The 16,637-nt window shown below is 54.7% G+C and overlaps 1 long non-coding RNA gene across 2 annotated transcripts; it reads right to left on the bottom strand.

Annotated features, from left to right (window-relative positions):
* Nucleotides 1-795: 795 nt before the first annotated feature.
* LOC133339561 (uncharacterized) lies at nucleotides 796-15,888 on the bottom strand. 2 transcript variants are annotated; one of them, XR_009754748.1, is made up of 2 exons: nucleotides 3,957-15,888; nucleotides 796-2,327 (listed from the first exon to the last, which is right to left on the bottom strand). It is a non-coding gene; the product is annotated as an uncharacterized LOC133339561 (long non-coding RNA). The 2 variants fall into 2 exon arrangements; XR_009754747.1 differs by having other exon boundaries at nucleotides 2,926-15,888.
* Nucleotides 15,889-16,637: the final 749 nt, after the last annotated feature.

Here is a 16,637-nt window from a genome sequence, read left to right on the forward strand (position 1 = left end):
ATTTCACTTCAAATTCCTCCACAATTTGTCGAGCGTTCATTGTCCAATCGTTAATTTCCCCGAAGCCTTCCAGACTTCACGCGTGCCGGGGTTTTGACGTTGCCAAACTGACGTGAAGTGGCCGCGATGACTCGGGATGATAGAGTTTGTTTCATAGAGACATTTCATCCCAGCAATTAAAAAAAAAATCTCCGCAAATTCATCCTCCATTTTTAAACGTTTCACGAGCAGCGAACAGAACCTTTTGACAGGCGGTCTTTGCCCCGTTGGGGCTTCCTTTCTTTGGAGCTGTACCGAGATGTTTCAGAGTAGACACGAGGAAAGATTCTGGAAGACAGAACGTTAGAGACCCCCCCCCCCCCAATACAAACAAATCCTGTAGTAGTAGCAGCAAGGCAAATTCAAACGCACGGCCAAAGGAGTTGCGGTGTTACCAGGAGGTCCGCTAACTGCCCGTATCCACCGCCGATTCGACCGTTTGCACTTCCTGCCTCTGCAGTTGAACCGAGACATCGAGACGCAGACCTGGCTCCCTGTCCCATCACTGCCTGGGATCTCTGCCCCGTTGGGGTTCGAACCCAAGAGACATCTGCGTGAGACAGACTTGGGCTCCTGTAACCGCCTCGATTCACCGATGATCTCTCTCTTTGCCGCTGTTGATGTGAGCAAGCCGAGATACGAGGGAGTCTGCAAGACACGGCGTTAACACCCCCCCCCCCCAGTCCCGCACCTCCGACTCACGACACACGAACACAAATTCCGTAGAAAAACGGCGACGTTTGTAAAGGCAATGGATTCGTGCCAGAGGATTTATTCCGTAGTCACCAGGTGCCCCAGACAGCGGCCTGGATTCTCCGACGACAACGCCCAGACATCGGCGCACGACGGACACACACACACTCACACGCACGAGGGTTTGCGCGCAGTTCCAAGCGAGAGCGACGTCCGTGTGAATCAAACTTGGTGGTGCTCCTGCCACCGCCTGGGTTCACCGACGATCCCTCTCTCTGCTGCTGCTGCTGCCGTCGCGAGCACGCAGGAGACGCGAGGGAGTCTGCAAGACACGGCGTGGACACAGCAACCCTCCCCACCCCCCTTCCTCCTACCCAGCCCCAACTCACGACGTGAGAACGCTAATTCTGTGGCAACGCAGCGTTTGTAAAAGCGTAACAGAGTTGTTGTTGTTTTTGTGTTGGATCGCGTGAATATATTAAATGTGTCGTTGAAACCCGCCACCACCCGACACGGCCAATTGGGTAAGGTTTGTCGCGTGAACAAAACGTGCCAATTCGTCACTAGTTCTAGCACAAAAACAACATCTTATGTAGATTAGTCGCAAAAAGCCCCCTGCTGCTGCTACTGCTACTTGTTAAACGATGCCACGGCCTCCTACAGAGGCAAGCCACTCACCACCCCCTGGTTATCACCACCACCACAATCACCTCCACCACTACAATCATCCACAAGGCAACGATGGAGACACGAGAGGGTTTGCGTGCGTGAAAAGAGACCTGGGCTCCTGTAACCGCCTGGATTCGCCCATCAACTCTGTCAACTCTCTCGCTCTTCCCCCCCCCACCCCGTTGCAGTTCTTGCTGTGAGCACGCAGGAGACGCGAGTCTGCAAGACACGGCGTTAACACAACACCCACCCCCCCCTTCCCCGCCCCGTCAACTCCCGACATACGAACACAAATAAAATAACAAAAACTCACGTGTGAAAAATTAACCCGTAAAAACAAAGTTTTTCACTATAAATCCTTTATATGCGTGGCGGCTAGAGTCCTCTCGTCCTCTGGCTTGAGATGGCTGCCACCTATGGGTCAGATGATTGCCTGCCACCATTAAGCAATTGGTAATTAAATAATAAAAATATTTTTCCCTAAAAAGTGTAAAATTACGGAAATTTTTTTCACGAACATTAATTGTCACGCACAACGAGTCTGTGTGCAAAATGTCAGCTCGATTGGATCACGGGAAGTGGGTTAAAAAACGACCGAAATATTTGCACGGTCGTAAGCGCGCAAGCAAGTTAACTTAATATAAAGGATTTAAAAAAGCATTAGATTTGGGCAGAGAAGATTTGGTGTTTACCAGGTGCCACGGAAACCGGCCCGAATTCTCCGCGACGAAGCCCAGACACCTTTACGGGACGCACGAGAGGGTTTGCGTGGAGTTGGAACCGAGAGAGACGTCTGTGTAAATGGGACTTGGGGATCTTGCGACTGCCTGAATTCACCGATGATCTCTTCTTTGCCGGCATCGCGAGGACGCAGGAGACGCGAGGGATTCTGGAAGATAAAACGTCAGGACCCCCCCCCCCCCCAACTCCGATACGAACGCAGTAAAGTAGCCCCCTCCCCTCTCTCTCTCCCACCCCACGCAGCCCCACGTCCAACCCAACCACCAACTCTGATACCGACACAAACACCGCTGCAGTCACGAGCAAAAGTGAATGTCAGAGTGGTCGTGGTGCTACCGGGTGCCGGTACAACCGCCTGGAATCACCGCCGACTGACGCAGACCTTGGGCCTCCTCCTCCTCCTCAAGTTTGAGCGCGAGTAGACGGGGTGGAGGAGTCTGCAGGTTGCAGCGTTAGAGGAACCCCCCCTGCCCCAACTCCCAGTCAACAATCTTGAAAGCGACGGGTGGCACAGGAGCGGCGCTGTCACCAGGAGGTACGTTCACTGTCTGGGTTCTCGCGACGACGCCCCAGACATCCGCACTTGCTTTACGGGACGCACGAGAGGGTTTGCGTGGAGTTCGAACCGAGAGAGACGTCTGTGCAAATGGGACTTGGGGATCTTGCGACTGCCTAGATTCACCGATGATCTCTCTTCCCGCTCTTTGCCGGCGTCGCGAGGACGCAGGAGACGCGAGGGATTCTGGAAGATAAAACGTCAGGACCCCCCCCCCCCCCCCCAACTCCGATACGAACGCAAAGCCTGAAGTAGTCGTTGATAATTCGAATGACAACGGCGTTTTAACTTTACCAGGTGTCCCGTTAACGGCCTGGATTCTCCCGACGACGCCCCAGACATCTGCACGCCCTCCACTCCGCTTGCGCAACACGAAGCCGCGTGGAGTTGAACCGAGACATCGAGACGCAGACCTGGCTCCCTGTCCCGTCACTGCCTGGGATCTCTGCCCCGTTGGGGCTTCCTTTCGTTGGAGCTGTACCGAGATGTTTGACGTTTGAGCGAGAGTAGACCGGGGAGAGGATTCTGGAAGACAGAACGTGAGACACCCCCCCCCCACAAACACAAGGCCTGTAGCAGCAGTAGCAGCGAGGCAAATGTGAACGTCAAAGTGTTGACGGTGTTACCGGGTCCCGTTAACCGCCTGGAATGGCCGATGACAGAGGAGCAATTTGCGCTTCCTTCCCTGTTGCTCTCCCCCCTTGTACGATGTCGCGAGGTTGCTTGGGAGTTGCACAGAGAACACGTGGAGTTGCACTGAGGTTGCGAGGAGTTGGAGCAAGGTTGAATGAAATTGTTCTGAGGTTACGTAGAGTTGCACCGAGGTTACGTGGAGTTGCACTGAGGAAGTTGCGTGGAGTTGAACGAGACGTCTGCGCTAGGCACAACTGCTGGGGTCCTGTAACATAGAACGTTAGGAGCCCCTCCCCCCTACCCGATACAAACAAATCCTGTAGTAGTAGCAGCAAGGCAAATTCAAACGCACGGCCAAAAAGGTGTTGGCGGTGTTACCAGGAGGTCCGCTGTCTGAGATTTCCCCGATGATGCCCCAGAGATCTGAACTTCCTTCACGGGACGCACGAGAGGGTTTGCGTGGAGTTGGAACCGAGAGAGACGTCTGTGTAAATGGGACTTGGGGATCTTGCGACTGCCTGGATTCACCGTTGATCTCTCTTCCCGCTCTTTGCCGGCGTCGCGAGGACGCAGGAGACGCGAGGGATTCTGGAAGATAAAACGTCAGGACCCCCCCCCCCCCAACTCCGATACGAACGCAAAGCCTGAAGTAGTCGTTGATAATTCGAATGGCAACGGCGTTTTAACTTTACCAGGTGTCCCGTTAACGGCCTGGATTCTCCCGACGACGCCCCAGACATCTGCACGCCCTCCACTCCGCTTGCGCAACACGAAGCCGCGTGGAGTTGAACCGAGACATCGAGACGCAGACCTGGCTCCCTGTCCCGTCACTGCCTGGGGTCTCTGCCCCGTTGGGGCTTCCTTGGTTTGGAGCTGTACAGAGATGTTTGAGCGAGAGTAGACCGGGGAGAGGATTCTGGAAGACAGAACGTTAGAGACCCCTCCCCACCACTCCCACTGACACAAACACAAGGCCTGTAGCAGCAGTAGCAGCGAGGCAAATGTGAACGTCAAAGTGTTGACGGTGTTACCGGGTCCCGTTAACCGCCTGGAATGGCCGATGACAGAGGAGCAATTTGCGCTTCCTTCCCTGTTGCTCTCCCCCCTTGTACGATGTCGCGAGGTTGCTTGGGAGTTGCACAGAGAACGCGTGGAGTTGCACTGAAGTTGCGAGGAGTTGGAGCAAGGTTGCGTGAAGGTGTTCTGAGGTTACGTAGAGTTGCAGCGAGGTAACGTGGAGTTGGACAGAGAACGTGTGGAGGTGAGGAGTTGGAGCAAGGTTGAATGAAAATGTTCTGAGGTTACGTGGAGTTGAACCGAGTTGCCTGGAGTTGCAGCGAGGTTGTGTGGAGTTGCACTGAGGAAGTTGCGTGGAGTTGAACGAGACGTCTGCGCGAGGCACAACTGCTGGGGTCCTGTAACATAGAACGTTAGGAGCCCCTCCCCCCTCCCCCCCTCCCCGATACAAACAAATCCTGTAGTAGCAGCAGCAAGGCAAATTCAAACGCACGGCCAAAAAGGTGTTGGCGGTGTTACCAGGAGGTCCGCTGTCTGAGATTTCCCCGATGATGCCCCAGACATCTGAACTTCCTTAACGGGACGCACGAGAGAGTTTGCGTGGAGTTGGAACCGAGAGAGACGTCTGTGTAAATGGGACTTGGGGATCTTGCGACTGCCTGGATCCACCGATGATCTCTCTTCCCGCTCTTTGCCGGCGTCGTGAGGACGCAGGAGACGCGAGGGATTCTGGAAGATAAAACGTCAGGACCCCCCCCCCCCCCCCCAACGAACGCAAAGCCTGAAGTAGTCGTTGATAATGCCAATGGCAACGGCGTTTTAACTTTACCAGGTGTCCCGTTAACGGCCTGGATTCTCCCGACGACGCCCCAGACATCTGCACGCCCTCCACTCCGCTTGCGCAACACGAAGCCGCGTGGAGTTGAACCGAGACATCGAGACGCAGACCTGGCTCCCTGTCCCGTCACTGCCTGGGATCTCTGCCCCGTTGGGGCTTCCTTTCGTTGGAGCTGTACCGAGATGTTTGACGTTTGAGCGAGAGTAGACCGGGGAGAGGATTCTGGAAGACAGAACGTGAGACACCCCCCCCCCACAAACACAAGGCCTGTAGCAGCAGTAGCAGCGAGGCAAATGTGAACGTCAAAGTGTTGACGGTGTTACCGGGTCCCGTTAACCGCCTGGAATGGCCGATGACAGAGGAGCAATTTGCGCTTCCTTCCCTGTTGCTCTCCCCCCTTGTACGATGTCGCGAGGTTGCTTGGGAGTTGCACAGAGAACACGTGGAGTTGCACTGAGGTTGCGAGGAGTTGGAGCAAGGTTGAATGAAATTGTTCTGAGGTTACGTAGAGTTGCACCGAGGTTACGTGGAGTTGCACTGAGGAAGTTGCGTGGAGTTGAACGAGACGTCTGCGCTAGGCACAACTGCTGGGGTCCTGTAACATAGAACGTTAGGAGCCCCTCCCCCCTCCCCGATACAAACAAATCCTGTAGTAGTAGCAGCAAGGCAAATTCAAACGCACGGCCAAAAAGGTGTTGGCGGTGTTACCAGGAGGTCCGCTGTCTGAGATTTCCCCGATGATGCCCCAGAGATCTGAACTTCCTTCACGGGACGCACGAGAGGGTTTGCGTGGAGTTGGAACCGAGAGAGACGTCTGTGTAAATGGGACTTGGGGATCTTGCGACTGCCTGGATTCACCGTTGATCTCTCTTCCCGCTCTTTGCCGGCGTCGCGAGGACGCAGGAGACGCGAGGGATTCTGGAAGATAAAACGTCAGGACCCCCCCCCCCCCAACTCCGATACGAACGCAAAGCCTGAAGTAGTCGTTGATAATTCGAATGGCAACGGCGTTTTAACTTTACCAGGTGTCCCGTTAACGGCCTGGATTCTCCCGACGACTCCCCAGACATCTGCACGCCCTCCACTCCGCTTGCGCAACACGAAGCCGCGTGGAGTTGAACCGAGACATCGAGACGCAGACCTGGCTCCCTGTCCCGTCACTGCCTGGGGTCTCTGCCCCGTTGGGGCTTCCTTGGTTTGGAGCTGTACAGAGATGTTTGAGCGAGAGTAGACCGGGGAGAGGATTCTGGAAGACAGAACGTTAGAGACCCCTCCCCACCACTCCCACTGACACAAACACAAGGCCTGTAGCAGCAGTAGCAGCGAGGCAAATGTGAACGTCAAAGTGTTGACGGTGTTACCGGGTCCCGTTAACCGCCTGGAATGGCCGATGACAGAGGAGCAATTTGCGCTTCCTTCCCTGTTGCTCTCCCCCCTTGTACGATGTCGCGAGGTTGCTTGGGAGTTGCACAGAGAACGCGTGGAGTTGCACTGAAGTTGCGAGGAGTTGGAGCAAGGTTGCGTGAAGGTGTTCTGAGGTTACGTAGAGTTGCAGCGAGGTAACGTGGAGTTGGACAGAGAACGTGTGGAGGTGAGGAGTTGGAGCAAGGTTGAATGAAAATGTTCTGAGGTTACGTGGAGTTGAACCGAGTTGCCTGGAGTTGCAGCGAGGTTGTGTGGAGTTGCACTGAGGAAGTTGCGTGGAGTTGAACGAGACGTCTGCGCGAGGCACAACTGCTGGGGTCCTGTAACATAGAACGTTAGGAGCCCCTCCCCCCTCCCCCCCTCCCCGATACAAACAAATCCTGTAGTAGCAGCAGCAAGGCAAATTCAAACGCACGGCCAAAAAGGTGTTGGCGGTGTTACCAGGAGGTCCGCTGTCTGAGATTTCCCCGATGATGCCCCAGAGATCTGAACTTCCTTCACGGGACGCACGAGAGGGTTTGCGTGGAGTTGGAACCGAGAGAGACGTCTGTGTAAATGGGACTTGGGGATCTTGCGACTGCCTGGATCCACCGATGATCTCTCTTCCCGCTCTTTGCCGGCGTCGTGAGGACGCAGGAGACGCGAGGGATTCTGGAAGATAAAACGTCAGGCCCCCCCCCCCCCCCCCCCAACACGAACGCAAAGCCTGAAGTAGTCGTTGATAATGCCAATGGCAACGGCGTTTAACCTCAAGTAAAACATCCACGTCGCTCGTTTGGCGAGCAAGGCCGAGGATCGGGCCGGAGACTCACACGGTTACCTGGGTTGAGAACTCGCCCAGACATCTCTCTCAAAAGTTGGGGGTGGCAGGAACGGATGCCAGCGATTCACCATCACCACCACCATCATCCGCTCAGCCTTGACAACGATAAACACAACCTCCGTATGTCCACGTGTGGGCTACACAGCCAAGGCTCATTGCCATTGATAAATAAAGTTGCTGTGCGGGAAGGACAAGAGTCATTGACACTCCCTGGTGGATGGTAATGGCCGTACGGCTTCTCCCCCCTGCCACCCAGGGCTGGGTTGGTGTTGTACAGCAGTGCGGCTGCTTGCTCTGTGCGTCAGCTTGCGTTTCACATTCACCACCACCACCACCTGCTGAGCCTTGACAACGATAAACACAACCTCCGTGTTCACACTCGTGGGCTAAAGAGCCAAGGCCCATCACCATTGATAAACAATTATAAATGTTGCCGTGTGGCTGTGAAGCACGAAGAGTTAAGGACACTCCCTGGTGGTGGCAAAGACTCTCGCCCCGCTCCTTCCACGGCTGGTTTACTTTGTGCCGATTTGTACAGCAGTCGGGGGTTGAGTTCCTCACATTCTCCACCCATCGCCACCATCACCCGCTCAGCCTTGACAACGATAAACACAGCTCAACGTTCACACCTGGCTGGCGAAGCCAACTCATGACCCATTGAGAATAACGCATGCAGAGTGAGGCGAGTCAAAGGGCACTCCCTGGTTGTGGCGGTGTCATGGGGCTTGCTGTGGTGTCTCTTCTTCCCCTTCTGCAGGGCTGGGCTTGTTGTACAGGGTAGGTAGGTAGGGCTGGACGTTTGACTAGGTTCTGTAACAGAGAACGTGAAAGGCCCCCCCCACCCCCCCTCAAGATTTCTGGCAAGCCACAGCAACGGACAGATTCGTAAACGGGTGTGTGGGGGGAGACCTTTGGTTTACCCAGACCACGAGGCACGAGACGTCTCACCGCCTGGGCTACGGAGACGCAAGCTCTGCTCAGCGGGAAAGAGATGGGGGGGGGGGGGAGAAACTTCTGGAAGACATTTGGTTAAGGACAACCCCCCCGCCCACCCAATGCCTTCTTCCATGCACACAGCACTTTGCACCACGTGGGGTAAAATTGCATGTGGGAGGAGTGGGACGATTGCTTTACCGCACAGCCTGCGCCACCCACACATAGGACGATGGCCGGTCGGTGGAGCTTGGTATAGAACGCCAGCAGCCAGCGAGCGGCTACAAAACGCGCACACGGGGGAGGAGGGTGCAGGGCAGACGGAGCAGCTGTGTGAGCTTCGTGTGGCTGGGCAGCAGAGGGCAGTGACGGTGGCCGATTCAGTAGCAGTGCAGAGGCGGTGATGGTGGCTGGGCAGTGCAGAGGCGGTGATGGTGGCTGGGCAGTGCAGAGGCGGTGACGGTGGCTGGGCAGTGCAGAGGCGGTGATGGTGGCTGGGCAGTGCAGAGGCGGTGATGATGGCTGGGCAGTGCAGAGGCGGTGATGATGGCTGGGCAGTGCAGAGGCGGTGACGGTGGCTGGGCAGTGCAGAGGCGGTGATGGTGGCTGGGCAGTGCAGAGGCGGTGACGGTGGCTGGGCAGTGCAGAGGCGGTGATGGTGGCTGGGCAGTGATGGTGGCTGGGCAGTGGAGAGCGGTGATCATGGCTGGGCAGTGATGGTGGCTGGGCAGTGGAGAGCGGTGATCGTGGCTGGGCAGCAGAGGGCGGTGACGGTGGCAGAGCAGTGGCAGGCGGTGACAGTGGAGCTGTGACAGTAGCAGCGTTGCGACGGGTTACTGAGTGTGATATTTGTGACCCGACGATTGATTTCACGCCGGCAAGGAACCGCCTGTGCGAGCGAGCCCGGTGCATCTGCGTCCCCGACCCTCTGCTTCACACGTCTCCTGGACAATGCCCACTTCCCCTCGGGCAATCTGCGCAAAAGATCAGGCCGACAAGAGTTGCTGTTGGTCGCTTTGCAATGCTCCCCCAGCCTTGCCCCCTCCAAGTCTCTTAAGCGGTGCGCAATTTCCACGTTCGTAAAAAAGTCAATTGTTAAATCTTTCCCCAAGAGGGGGGGCTGCCTCCCTTCAAGAAGCACTTGAGGAAGCAAGTCGAGTTTGGAAAATTTCACTTCAAATTCCTCCACAATTTGTCGAGCGTTCATTGTCCAATCGTTAATTTCCCCGAAGCCTTCCAGACTTCACGCGTGCCGGGGTTTTGACGTTGCCAAACTGACGTGAAGTGGCCGCGATGACTCGGGATGATAGAGTTTGTTTCATAGAGACATTTCATCCCAGCAATTAAAAAAAAAATCTCCGCAAATTCATCCTCCATTTTTAAACGTTTCACGAGCAGCGAACAGAACCTTTTGACAGGCGGTCTTTGCCCCGTTGGGGCTTCCTTTCTTTGGAGCTGTACCGAGATGTTTCAGAGTAGACACGAGGAAAGATTCTGGAAGACAGAACGTTAGAGACCCCCCCCCCCCCCAATACAAACAAATCCTGTAGTAGTAGCAGCAAGGCAAATTCAAACGCACGGCCAAAGGAGTTGCGGTGTTACCAGGAGGTCCGCTAACTGCCCGTATCCACCGCCGATTCGACCGTTTGCACTTCCTGCCTCTGCAGTTGAACCGAGACATCGAGACGCAGACCTGGCTCCCTGTCCCATCACTGCCTGGGGTCTCTGCCCCGTTGGGGCTTCCTTGGTTTGGAGCTGTACCGAGATGTTTGACGTTTGAGCGAGAGTAGACCAGGGAGAGGATTCTGGAAGACAGAACATTAGAGAACCCCCCCACCTACTCCCCCGATACAAACACAACTCCGGTAGTAGCGAGGCAAATTCAAACAGACGCCAAAGTATTTGTGGTGTTACCAGGTGCCGGTACAACCGCCTGGAATCGCCGCCGACTGACGCAGACCTTGGGCCTCCTCCTCCTCCTCAAGTTTGAGCGCGAGTAGACGGGGTGGAGGAGTCTGCAGGTTGCAGCGTTAGAGGAACCCCCCCTGCCCCAACTCCCAGTCAACAATCTTGAAAGCGACGGGTGGCACAGGAGCTGCGCTGTTACCAGGAGGTGCGTTCACTGCCTGGGTTCTCACGACGACGCCCCAGACATCTGCACGCCCTCCACTCCGCTTGCACAACACGAAGCCGCGTGGAGTTGAACCGAGACATCAAGACGCAGACCTGGCTCCCTGTCCCGTCACTGCCTGGGATCTCTGCCCCGTTGGTGCTTCCTTTCGTTGGAGCTGTACCGAGATGTTTGAGCGAGAGTAGACCAGGGAGAGGATTCTGGAAGATAAACCGTTAGGACACCCACCCCCCCAACCCACCCCCAGCAGAAATTTGAGTGCAGAAGCAACGTCTGTAGTGAAAACAAACTTGAACAGGTGGCAAAAGAGTTGCGCTGTTACCAGGTTCCATGGAAACTGCCTGGATTCTCCCGACGAAGCCCTGATATTCCCACTTCCTTCACGGGACGCACGAGAGGGTTTGCGTGGAGTTCGAACCGAGAGAGACGTCTGTGTAAATGGGACTTGGGGATCTTGTGACTGCCTGGATTCACCGATGATCTCTCTTCCCGCTCTTTGCCGGCGTCGCGAGGACGCACGAGACGTGAGGGATTCTGGAAGATAAAACGTCAGGACCCCCCCCCCCCCCCAACTCCGATACGAACGCAAAGCCTGAAGTAGTCGTTGACGATGCCAATGGCAACGGCGTTTTAACTTTACCAGGTGTCCCATCACTGCCTGGGATCTCTGCCCCGTTGGGGTTCGAACCCAAGAGACATCTGCGTGAGACAGACTTGGGCTCCTGTAACCGCCTCGATTCACCGATGATCTCTCTCTTTGCCGCTGTTGATGTGAGCAAGCCGAGATACGAGGGAGTCTGCAAGACACGGCGTTAACACCCCCCCCCCCCCCAGTCCCGCACCTCTGACTCACGACACACGAACACAAATTCCGTAGAAAAACGGCGACGTTTGTAAAGGCAATGGATTCGTGCCAGAGGATTTATTCCGTAGTCACCAGGTGCCCCAGACAGCGGCCTGGATTCTCCGACGACAACGCCCAGACATCGGCGCACGACGGACACACACACTCACACGCACGAGGGTTTGCGCGCAGTTCCAAGCGAGAGCGCCGTCCGTGTGAATCAAACTTGGTGGTGCTCCTGCCACCGCCTGGGTTCACCGACGATCCCTCTCTGCTGCTGCTGCTGCTGCCGCGAGCACGCAGGAGACGCGAGGGAGTCTGCAAGACACGGCGTGAACACAGCAACCCTCCCCACCCCCCTTCCTCCTACCCGGCCCCAACTCACGACGTGAGAACGCTAATTCTGTGGCAACGCAACGTTTGTAAAAGCGTAACAAGAGTTAAATTTCGATTTAAAGATTTCGTGACTGCAGCAGGGATTCATCTTCTTGGTTCTTTCGGTAAAGTCATCACGTAGAAGAGGAATAATAAAATAATAATAATACAATTAATTAATTCACGACGTTTCGGCCACAACGCATTCAGACTGTCTTCTCGACAGACCTGTTCTCCACCTGAGGACGGCTGCTTGCGTTGTGGCCGAAATGTCGTGAGAATTATTTTATGTTTTATTTTTATTATTTCCATTCTACGTGATGACTTTACCGAAACAACCAAGAAGACGTAACAGAGTTGTTGTTGTTGTTGGGTTGGATCTCGTGAATATATTAAATGTGTCGTTGAAACCCGCCACCACCCGACACGGCCAATTGGGTAAGGTTTGTCGCGTGAACAAGACGTGCCAATTCGTCACTAGTTCTAGCACAAAACCAACATCTTATGTAGAGTGGTTGCAAAAAGCCCCCTGCTGCTGCTGCTGCTACTTGTTAAACGATGCCACGGCCTCCTACAGAGGCAAGCCACTCACCACCCCCTGGTTATCACCACCACCACAATCACCTCCACCACTACAATCATCCACAAGGCAACGATGGAGACACGAGAGGGTTTGCGTGCGTGAAAAGAGACCTGGGCTCCTGTAACCGCCTGGATTCGCCCATCAACTCTGTCAACTCTCTCGCTCTTCCCCCCACCCCGTTGCAGTTCTTGCTGTGAGCACGCAGGAGACGCGAGTCTGCAAGACACGGCGTTAACACAACACCCACCCCCCCTTCCCCGCCCCGTCAACTCCCGACATACGAACACAAATAAAATAACAAAAACTCACGTGTTAAAAATTAACCCGTAAAAACAAAGTTTTTCACTATAAATCCTTTATATGCGTGGCGGCTAGAGTCCTCTCGTCCGCTGGCTTGAGATGGCTGCCACCTATGGGTCAGATGATTGCCTGCCACCATTAAGCAATTGGTAATTAAATATAATAAAAAATACATTTCCTATAAAGTGGAAAGTTCCGGAAATTTTTTTCACGAAAATAAATTGTCACGCACAACGAGTCTGTGTGCAAAATGTCAGCCCGATTGGATCACGGGAAGTGGGTTAAAAAACGACCGAAAGATTTGCACGGTCGTAAGCGCGCAAGCAAGTGAACTTAATATAAAGGATTTAAAAAAGCGCTATATTTGGGCAGAGAAGATTTGTGGTGTTTACCAGGTGCCACGGAAACCGGCCCGAATTCTCCGCGACGAAGCCCAGACACCTTCACGGGACGCACGAGAGGGTTTGCGTGGAGTTGGAACCGAGAGAGACGTCTGTGCAAATGGGACATGGGGATCTTGCGACTGCCTGGATTCACCGATGATCTCTCTTCCCGCTCTTTGCCGGCGTCGCGAGGACGCACGAGACGCGAGGGATTCTGGAAGATAAAACGTCAGGACTCCCCCCCCACCCCCAACTCCGATACGAACGCAAAGCCTGAAGTAGTCGTTGATAACTTGAATGGCAACGGCGTTTTAACTTTACCAGGTGTCCCGTTAGCGGCCTGGATTCTCCCGACGACGCCCCAGACATCTGCACGCCCTCCACTCCGCTTGCGCAACACGAAGCCGCGTGGAGTTGAACCGAGACAGAGACGCAGACCTGGCTCCCTGTCCCGTCACTGCCTGGGATCTCTGCCCCGTTGGGGCTTCCTTGGTTTGGAGCTGTACCGAGATGTTTGACGTTTGAGCGAGAGTAGACCGGGGAGAGGATTCTGGAAGACAGAACGTTAGAGACCCCCCCCCCACTCCCCCTGACACAAACACAAGGCCTGTAGCAGCAGTAGCAGCGAGGCAAATGTGAACGTCAAAGTGTTGACGGTGTTACCGGGTCCCGTTAACCGCCTGGAATGGCCGATGACAGAGGAGCAATTTGCGCTTCCTTCCCTGTTGCTCTCCCCCCTTGTACGATGTCGCGAGGTTGCTTGGGAGTTGCACAGAGAACGCGTGGAGTTGCACTGGAGTTGCGAGGAGTTGGAGCAAGGTTGCGTGAAGGCGTTCTGAGGTTACGTAGAGTTGCAGCGAGGTTGTGTGGAGTTGCACTGAGGAAGTTGCGTGGAGTTGAACGAGACGTCTGCGCTAGGCACAACTGCTGGGGTCCTGTAACATAGAACGTTAGGAGCCCCTCCCCCCTCCCCCACCCCAGATCCACAAGGGCCAACACTGCACACTGCTTGCTAGCAATGTCACCATCAACGCCCTTTGCTGGCTTAGGGAAATATTCAGGACGGCCGTAAGAAAACACCGATTTAAATCTTCAGGTCACATTTCGTAAACTTGACGCTGTGGTCATTTGCTAATAAAAGTGTCAAGTTTTGCCTCGTTTAAAACTTTCACAAAGTCCTGCCTGACAACTTTTCCCCGCGTGGCCGATTACGAAAAGCAAAACATAATAGGGGTTTTTCCCCTCCGATGTTCTGAGGTTACGTAGAGTTGCATCGAGGTAACTACAAATCCTGTAGTAAGTAGCAGCAAGACAAACTCCAACGCACGGCCAAAGGAGTTGCGGTGTTACCAGGAAATCCGCTGTCTGGGTTTTCCCGACGAATGTCCCAGAGTTCAAACCGAGAGAGACGTCTGTGTAAATGGGACTTGGGGATCTTGCGACTGCCTGGATTCACCGATGATCTCTCTTCCCGCTCTTTGCCGGCGTCGCGAGGACGCAGGAGACACGAGGGATTCTGGAAGATAAAACGTCAGGACCCCCCCCCCCCCCCCAACTCCCATACGAACGCAAAGCCTGAAGTAGTCGTTGATAATGCCAATGGCAACGGCGTTTAACCTCAAGTAAAACATCCACATCGCTCGTTTGGTAAGGCCGAGGATCGGGCCGGAGACTCGCACGGTTACCTGGGTTGAGAACTCGCCCAGACATCTCTCTCAAAGTTGGGGGTGGCAGGAACGGATGCCAGCGTGTCTGATTCCCCATCACCACCACCATCCGCTCAGCCTTGACAATAATAAAACACAACCTCCATGATGCTCACGCGTGGCTACAGAGCACGGCTCATTGCCATTGATCATAAATAATGCTGCTGCTGCTGTGGGTAGCGAGAGACATTGACACTCCCTGATGGACGCTGTTGGTTGTCTCTGGCCCCTCCTGTCCAGGACTGGGTTGTAACAGCTGCAGGGGGTTGCGCATCTCCCATTCCGCCCATCGCCACCACCGCCATCATCCGCTCAGCCTTGACAATGATAAACACAACCTCCGTATGTCCACGTGTGGGCTACACAGCCAAGGCTCATTGCCATTGATAAATAAAGTTGCTGTGCGGGAAGGACAAGAGTCATTGACACTCCCTGGTGGATGGTAATGGCCGTACGGCTTCTCCCCCCTTCCACCCAGGGCTGGGTTGGTGTTGTACAGCAGTGCGGCTGCTTGCTCTGTGCGACAGCTTGCGTTTCACATTCACCACCACCACCACCTGCCGAGCCTTGACAACGATAAACACAACCTCCGTGTTCACACTCGTGGCTACCTAGCAGCACTGCTCATGACCAGTTCATAGTTATAATGTTTTTCTGCTGCTGTGGGTAGCAAGAGACATTGACACTCCCTGATGGATGCTGTTGGGAGTTGCATCAAAGTTGCGTTGAGTAGCACCGAGGTTACGTGGAGTTGCACTGAGGAAGTTGCGTGGAGTTGAACGAGACGTCTGCGCTAAGCACAACTGCTGGGGTCCTGTAACATAGAACGTTAGGAGCCCCTCCCCCCTCCCCGATACAAACAAACCCTGTAGTAGTAGCAGCAAGGCAAATTCAAACGCACGGCCAAAAAGGTGTTGGCGGTGTTACCAGGAGGTCCGCTGTCTGAGATTTCCCCGATGATGCCCCAGACATCTGAACTTCCTTCACGGGACGCACGAGAGGGTTTGCGTGGAGTTCGAACCGAGAGAGACGTCTGTGTAAATCGAACTTGGGGATCTTGTGACTGCCTGGATCCACCGATGATCTCTCTTCCCCCTCTTTGACGGCGTCGCGAGGACGCAGGAGACGCGAGGGATTCTGGAAGATAAAACGTCAGGACCCCCCCCCCCCCCCCCAACTCCGACACGAACGCAAAGTCGTTGATAATGCCAATGGCAACGGCGTTTAACCTCAAGTACAACATCCACGTCGCTCGTTTGGTGAGCAAGGCCGAGGATCGGGCCGGAGACTCGCACGGTTACCTGGGTTGAGAACTCGCCCAGACATCTCTCTCAAAGTTGGGGGTGGCAGGAACGGATGCCAGCGTGTCTGATTCCCCATCACCACCACCATCCGCTCAGCCTTGACAACAATAAAACACAAACTCCATGATGCTCACGCGTGGCTACAGAGCACGGCTCATTGCCATTGATCATAAATAATGCTGCTGCTGCTGCTGCTGTGGGTAGCAAGAGACATTGACACTCCCTGATGGACGCTGTTGGTTGTCTCTGGCTCTCCTGTCCAGGACTGGGATCTCTGCCACGTTGGGGATTCCTTTCGTTGGAGCTGTACCGAGATGTTTCAGAGTAGACACGAGGAAAGATTCTGGAAGACAGATCGTTAGAGACCCCCCCCCCCCCAACCAATCCCACCAACTCTGATACGGACTCAAAGCCTGAATTAGACATTGAAAATACGAACGAAAGGCAACGGCGTGGTAACTTTGTTTACCAGGTGTCCCGTTAACTGCCTGGATTCTCCCGACGACGCCCCAGACATCTGCACTTCTTTCACGGGACGCACGAGACGGTTTGCGTGGAGTTCGAACCGAGAGCGACGTCTGTGTAAATCGGACTTGGGGATCTTGTGACTGCCTGGATTCACCGATGATCTCTGTTCCCCCTCT

This window comes from Lethenteron reissneri, unplaced genomic scaffold (assembly GCF_015708825.2).
Source record: "Lethenteron reissneri isolate LAM-NWPU_2019-01 unplaced genomic scaffold, ASM1570882v1 scaffold_1900, whole genome shotgun sequence".
NCBI lineage: Eukaryota > Metazoa > Chordata > Hyperoartia > Petromyzontiformes > Petromyzontidae > Lethenteron > Lethenteron reissneri.